The following is a 7,463-nucleotide window of genomic DNA, read 5'->3' as shown; positions in this document are numbered from 1 at the left end:
ATATAGTATATATGCATTATTAACATGTTTGCCTTTAATTTTTACAGATTGTGTACTTGGAGTCTGCAACAAACAACAGAGCAAGCACTGCTCTTACATTCTTTCTAAAATCTGTGGTAAACTATGGTTGGCCTTCCAGGTAGTTTTTTGTTGATGCTTTGGTTGTCTTTGCTTGCAATAATATATATATATATATATATATATATATATATATATATATTGCAGGCAACGACAAACAAATATATGTATGACATATATGTGTAAAATAAATTTCAGACATACTGTATTTATGTAAATTATATATCTGTGGTTACGGGGTAAGAGGTGATGAAGGAGTTGAAAACGTGGCAGTAGCTGAAGCCGTGTTCAGTGTAAAGGAATGGGAAGAGGGAGTTTTATAGCTGGCAAAAGTGTACACAATCAAAGGTATTATGTATATGTCTGTGACTAAGTATCAGTGAATAAAGCAACCAATGTATAATACCCATTTCTTAAAAAATGCAGGTGTGTGATCAATAGAAGTCACATTTTTAGCAATCCTATTCTAACATAAACATTTTTAATGGTTAGTTAATGGAAGCACGTGCCAAGAAGAATTCTGGGTTCTGACTTATCAGAATTCAGAGGGGAAAGAAAAGTCAGGAGTCAAGTGGAAAACACTTGCTTTTTTGCTCTTTGACCTTCTGCTTTTCTTTATTTAAAATATAATTATTTATTTAAGAATTGAGCGCCTATGGCAAGACGTGTGGACCAGTATAACTCATCTCTACTACGAAGTACTTCACAATCTGGAGGAGCACGGACTTCTGGAGTTGTCCAACACTCTGCATTTGTTTTGTGCACATTATGTGTTCCTGCCACACATTGCAGATGCTCTGCACACCTTCACAGAAGGATGGGACAATCATCCTTTAAAGTCTGAAGTTGGCCTCACCCCTAACCAGCTCTGGACAATGGGACACATGCAGAAACCTTCTCATAAGACTGAAGATGTGCAAGTTTGTTTAATGAAACAAAATCTAAACATTATTTGGCAGTTAGAAGTCATTGATTTTTCTTATAGAACCTAGAGCTCTTTGCAACTGACTGGGAAACATTTGATGGTGTCAGAGAAGAACCCTCTGGAGTTCAAGTCCCAGGAGTTGACTGTCCTCTGTCTCCAAATGCAAGCTGTGACAACCATGATCAATCCACTTGCTCCTTCTCAATCATATGGACAGGACCAGTGGCGGCTGGCCCATAGGGGCGCTCGAGCGCTGCCCTCCCTAGATGTGGAGGGGAAAAGTCAAAATATATATAGATTTTAAAAGTATTATTAATGTCAGTTTTTACTTAATAGTATGTGGCTACATGTAATATTAATTATTAAAACACTTCTACTACTTGACTCTACCCATTGACTCCTCTCATTCAACAGTGCATTTCCACCGACAGAACGTATAATTTCTTTTGTGGGGCTATCACTCAAAGCGCCCCACAAGTGTAGCAAAATAACCAATCGTATAATGTTGCTAGGGAAAATTTATAAATATTTGGCCAATCAGCATCGCCAAAATGAATGGCTTTGGGGCTACTGGAATCTTTGCCCCTGCTACACAGTGATATAGATGTATGGCAAGCCGGTTTAACATAAATTGGCGATGTAGCTAGTAGTCAGTCAGGCAGTGACGTAGAGATTACGGCGACAATGACAGAGAGAGAGACACACACATTTTGTCATGTGAGTTAGTTTGAATGTTGGGCTATTTGTTTTGAAGAGGTACTGTGAACATTGTGTCATAATTTTGTCATTTGATTTTTTTTCATATTTTGAAAATCTGTTCTGTTGCTGTTCTGTTGTGAAACCCATTGTGTCATTTTGAAACTGTTTGGCTGAAGATTATGGCAGTACAGTATGGTATATGCCTACTTTGGTGACAAATAGTACTGTTCCTTTCCAAAATAAGACCTAATATAGGTAGCTGTAAATGGTTGAATGTATCTGTAAACTGCTCATTCTGAGAAGGGAATTAAATGCTTATTGTGGAATTGTAGTAATTTTCCGACTTTTAATCTGAATGCATGTACTGGGTTAGGCAGGGAAATCTATTGGTCAGCCCCACCAATATTTTTTTTTTTCCAACAGCCGCCACTGGACAGGACATTTTTTGTGTCGATTCAGTATGTTGAAGATCACTGCAACAAGCGACAGCATTTAAGTAACACACCTGTTGTGAAAATATGACTATTTTCTGTATCTTACCTTTGCAAATTTAATAAAAATCTACATTGATGTCACCATTTTTGGCTACTTACCATGTATGAAATGTAATTTCTCTGCACAGCTATTCATCCGTATTTCGTTGTATTCTTTTTACTAATTCCTATACAGATTATAACTTTTTAAAGTATAGTTCATGGAGCTGTATGTCGTTATGGTTCTTGATGAAAAACTTTAATTATTGTGTTTAAATACATAAATCAGAAGATATGCATCAATAATTCAGTGTTTATTTGTTTAGGAAAAAAAACTTTCAGTCTCCTTCATAAAAACACTGAAAGTTTAAAAACTTTCATTCCTTGACCTGAATTTATTGTAATTCAAACAGCTGAATATAACTTACACAAATGTTTTTTTTTAAAAAATCTCTGGTAAATAAAGTCCTGGACAGTGTTTCCTTATAAAACTGACAGAATGTGTAAGTTCCAACAGAACAGCACATTTAACTAACAAAAAGCAAAAATCACTCAGACGAGGCTAAATGATTGTCCGCAAGTCATGGCTGCTATCATATTTTCTTTGAATTCATTCAGGGTTGTAAGATGTGCAACTGGAAATGTGATGTAACAACAGGAAATCATATGGTATTACTTGAGTCACAGTCATGGTAAAATTTCACAGAAATGAAGAAGTCCTTCTTCTCATGGGCAGCACTGGCTTGTGTGCCTGTCCTGTTATCCACCGCATGATTTTGCCAATGGTCCGCTGCTGTGGATCCTCATTCTGGCCATCTTGTTCTTGTAAAGAAGGTAGATGTTAAGGAGAGAACAAAAAGTTAAAAGCCTTGCATTTTTTGAAGATATGCATATTAAAGCTGCTTTTTAAGTCAGATTTAGTTTTTTTAACTTAACAGTTTTGGTTAAACCTTTAAATTAATGTTATAGGTGCATTCCATACTCTTGCAAAATGTTGATAGTCTTGCACGACTTGAATGTGCTGCGAATTACTGGGTCATTATAAAATACAGCTATTACCAAGTATCTGCAAAACTAAATGAGATTAAGCCATTTTGTGTCGGCTGGTTTCAGATGGTTGTGGTATACATTAATCAGCTGTGGATTGACCAATTTACCCTCTGACAGTTATAACATGATTTATGGAATAGTTTGGTAAACAGGCACATTTGGCAATGTAAAACTTTTAAAGACTTCTGTCACTTTTGTCTACATCTGTCAAATTTGAGCGAAGTAACAATAAAATGATTGGGTTTCAGTTATTTTGGCATTGCTATATTCTGCCAAAAAGCCTTTTGAACATCAAAAAGGCACCCAAAGCCTCAACTTTATCTGCTTGTGCAGATAAAAATCACTAAACCCAGGTTGGCATCTTTCGAGGACAAAGGCTGCATCCACCTAGCGTGATCAAAGGATACAAATAAGTTGTACCATATGTTTATAAAACTATTTTAATGGAGACAACATAAATGTGTACTCACTCTGCCATCTTCCTCTGAAACAAACATAGGCAAACACAAATCTGGGTGGGTTTTCATCACTTGAAGCAGGCCGTACAGCTGCAGGCCTTTTCTCAGTTGGTCAAGCATCGGCACAAGTCTCATTGTTGAGTGCAACACAATCGCTCTGCAAAACATATTTTATAAAAGACAATACAAAAGCATTTAATTACAAAATCCAGTGTGGTTAGAATAATTTCTACACATTTAGAAGTAGTTACATGACACCAATAACACATTTGAATAATCAGTAATATTTAGCAAATAATTGAAAGAAAGAAAAACTTTACCTCATGATGAGGTCTTTTTTGTCCACAGAGACCGTTCCAGTATAGCCACAGCCTACAATGTCATCCGTAAGCTCATTTATGTTCTCATCATTTGCTCTGTTTACCTGAAGGCCAAACAAGCTTTATTTTTCCAATCATTTTTGGAAACTTACAAATGACAACTGATTGCACTGTTTTTTTCCAGTATAATGTTTTCAGTCGTGGTTTACAGTATATAACCTTTTGCTTAATAATAGGCTAATATTTAACATAACTGTAATTACTGTAACATAATTTAATTTGTGCACAGGGGTTCCTGCAGATGTATGGTTGCACGCACTGTATGTACCTTTGTGCTTTTATATTTTTTTCCATTTTATCTTTTTAATTTTTACCCCCTTGATTGATATTAATATTGAGAAGCAAATCAAACAAGAAAATTTTTTTCTTTGGACAAAAATTTCATCTGGTTCATATGTGTGTGTCTGCGCGGTTGGGCTCATGTATGCACATCTTCCTTCTCCAAGAGACTTCTTCAGTCTAAGAGTCACCTGTAAACTCAGCCTGTTAAGCAGAACTTTTAGAAAGTTAGCAATGGAAATTGATACAGGTAGTCACATGCAAAAGATGCCCTCTGCCCAACGACTGATCAATTGGACCATGGAGGTCTTTGGGTCCAATTGTCTCCCTCCCAATGCTGTTATTGTGAGCATGACTCAGCCCTCTGAGAACAACAGGCCATGAATAAGACTTGAACGATCAGTCCTTGGACGGATATTCTGTTTTGCATGTGACTAACCAGTTTCGATTTCCATCGTTAACTTGTTGCAAAAGTACTGCTTATAAGGCTGACTTTACTGGTAACTCTTTTGCCTGAAGAGGTCTCTTAGAGAAGAGATGAAATGTTTCAACAAAGAAGAACCTGTTCAGAGGACTTACTACACTTTTTTTTAAGAAAAAAACATAGCACAGTGTTTAGCTGGATTTTAAAACCTTCCTTACCTCTGTTATAAGGTGTGACAGTTCTGAATCTGTGGATCATTAGTTGACACCTGTATGCTGTCTGAATCACCAGAGCAGAGGTATCTGTAGCACCATTCACGCATGAAGTTTGGGAGGGGTTCGCCTTGAGCCATACTCGCTCCCATAACTTCTCCAGCCGTCCTAAACATCAAGAAAAAAATATACTTAGTATAAGTGTATTTATTAAATGTAATTATTTAAGACAAAAAATGCTAAAAAGTAATTAGTATCCAGGCTGTTAAGGCAGTACAGAGGATGATTGCCCTTCTTGTCTGCACCGCCCACCAACAGTTTGTTTTCTATTTCAGAAACCATTTCTGTATTGAACAACAACAAGAAAAAATGAATATAAAGTGTGATGGAATAATGTTTAAGTTCCATTAAAAATAACTCAATGAGCTAATGTAAATGTACCTGTTAGATATTCAGTTTGACTTATGATAAAGTCATTTATTATCAGAACAATGTCCATTGTCTTACTGTTTCCATTTAGATCCACAAACATTTGACTTCAATCCAAACCAAGCACAGTAGAAAACTGTTCCCTCTTCCTATTAACAACACCTGAACACAATCATGGTTGACCTTAAATAACCCCATCCCAAATCAGACACTCAGAACTCAAAATGAAATATGTCCCCCGGTGGCGATAAACACAGGAAAGGAAAAATGGCTGTTACAAATATTATAGGTCCTTCTGCATCTGTAGCAAGATGCTGCAGGTCTTTTGTGGTGTGTAGTGTGTTGTTTCTGCTGTCATTTTCTGAAGAGGCAGAATCAAATACAATTGACATCAGAGTAACAGGGTTGAAGAAAGCTTGTTGAGCTTCATTCAAAAAGAAAGCTGGCTCTGTTTTGGGGAACATCTGGAGATGATTTTTACAAGGAAGTATTCTTATTAAAATGAAGAACATTGTGGAAAACCATGAGCATCTTCTTCATCAGACTGTCATACAACAACAGAGTGTCTTCAGTGAAACCGCTACAAGAGATCCTTCCTGCATGCAGCCATGCACAGCTTATTGAAGAAACTCCAATAACAGGAGTTACACAAACATTTGAGTTGCACATTGACAGCAAATGAGTTAGGATTGAGAAAACCGATAAAGAAATATTACCTACACTTCTTGAAAGAATAATGTAAAAATAATATGCATTCTTTTGCTAGAAATTTAATTAAAATATAACTAATTAGAGCTCCTGTCTTTAAATAATGCATTTTGCTCTATAAATATGGCGAATGGGAGTTTGTTTGTTTTTTACCTTTGAAAGTAGTTAATCCCGTCCTCTGAGGTGCTGATATTGCATTCTTGGTTTGAAGATCTGTAGGAATTAGAATACATATATGGTTCACTCACTGACTACTTGAAAATGTTTTTAATTTTTTTTTCTGTTGAAGTACCATATTCCACATTCAAATGCATGGGTCTCAATTGCATCAGTGCTGAATATACCTCTGCACACTGGACACTCAGTAGTCTAAATTACACAGAATGTACATAGTAAAAAGTTAAATGAATAATTCAAACAAACAACCAGCAAACAAAGCATCTCACCATCTCTGTCTGATGTTCTGTCCTAAATGGAGATTCATTGTCCTGAGTGAAGCTTTCCTAATTATAAAACATATCAATATAAATGAAATAAATTATTTGGTCAATTAAAGCCAACACTTTATTATTTATAGCCAGTATTTGACATACATTTTTAGAGGAGCTGTTGAGATAAATCATTTATTCTTTGCAGCTCTTGATGTGAAACGGAAGAGCTTGGAGTGGTACCATTTTGTTGCAGGTGGTGCGAGGAGTTTTAGGCATGTTTTGAAATTCTTTTGCATCTGGTGGTAATGGAGAAGTTTCAATTTGTTCCTGTAGAGGAGTTATGTACAGTGTACATTTTCCATTTCCACTAACGGCCTTTAGTTGGTGCCCACTATAACCATCAGAATCAGGAGGAATAACAACTAATGTGCACTGCCCACCACCACCTAGAAATGTTAAACATTTACAGACATCATTTACTCAACTGTATGCACATTCACTGAGTTAAACTGGTTGTATTACATGAGTTTAGCAGTTTATGTTTCATTACGACATACCTGTAGACTTGTATAGCAATCAGCCACCATTGATGCTTCCAAGCTTTGAAAATGCATTGAGCAACAAATCTGTCAGCTTGTACAAAAAAGTTCAGTTACTAGTCAATATCATACATATAACAAATACAATTATTTGTTATACATTCTCTATTCCGTAACCCAAGGAGAGATCACTGAATTGCAATTTAAAAGAATATGGGGAAATTCAGCCGTGACATCAGCTCATTCAGTTATCACAGGATGCAGAAAGAGTGGAAAGAATAGCTCCAAAGATAGATAGATAGATAGATAGATAGATAGATAGATAGATAGATAGATAGATAGATAGATAGATAGATAGATAGATAGATAGATAGATAG

Source organism: Fundulus heteroclitus, chromosome 4 (genome assembly GCF_011125445.2).
Source record: "Fundulus heteroclitus isolate FHET01 chromosome 4, MU-UCD_Fhet_4.1, whole genome shotgun sequence".
Taxonomy (NCBI): Eukaryota; Metazoa; Chordata; class Actinopteri; order Cyprinodontiformes; family Fundulidae; genus Fundulus; species Fundulus heteroclitus.
The sequence above is the reverse complement of the archived record's forward strand: the minus strand, read 5'-3'. Positions refer to the sequence as shown.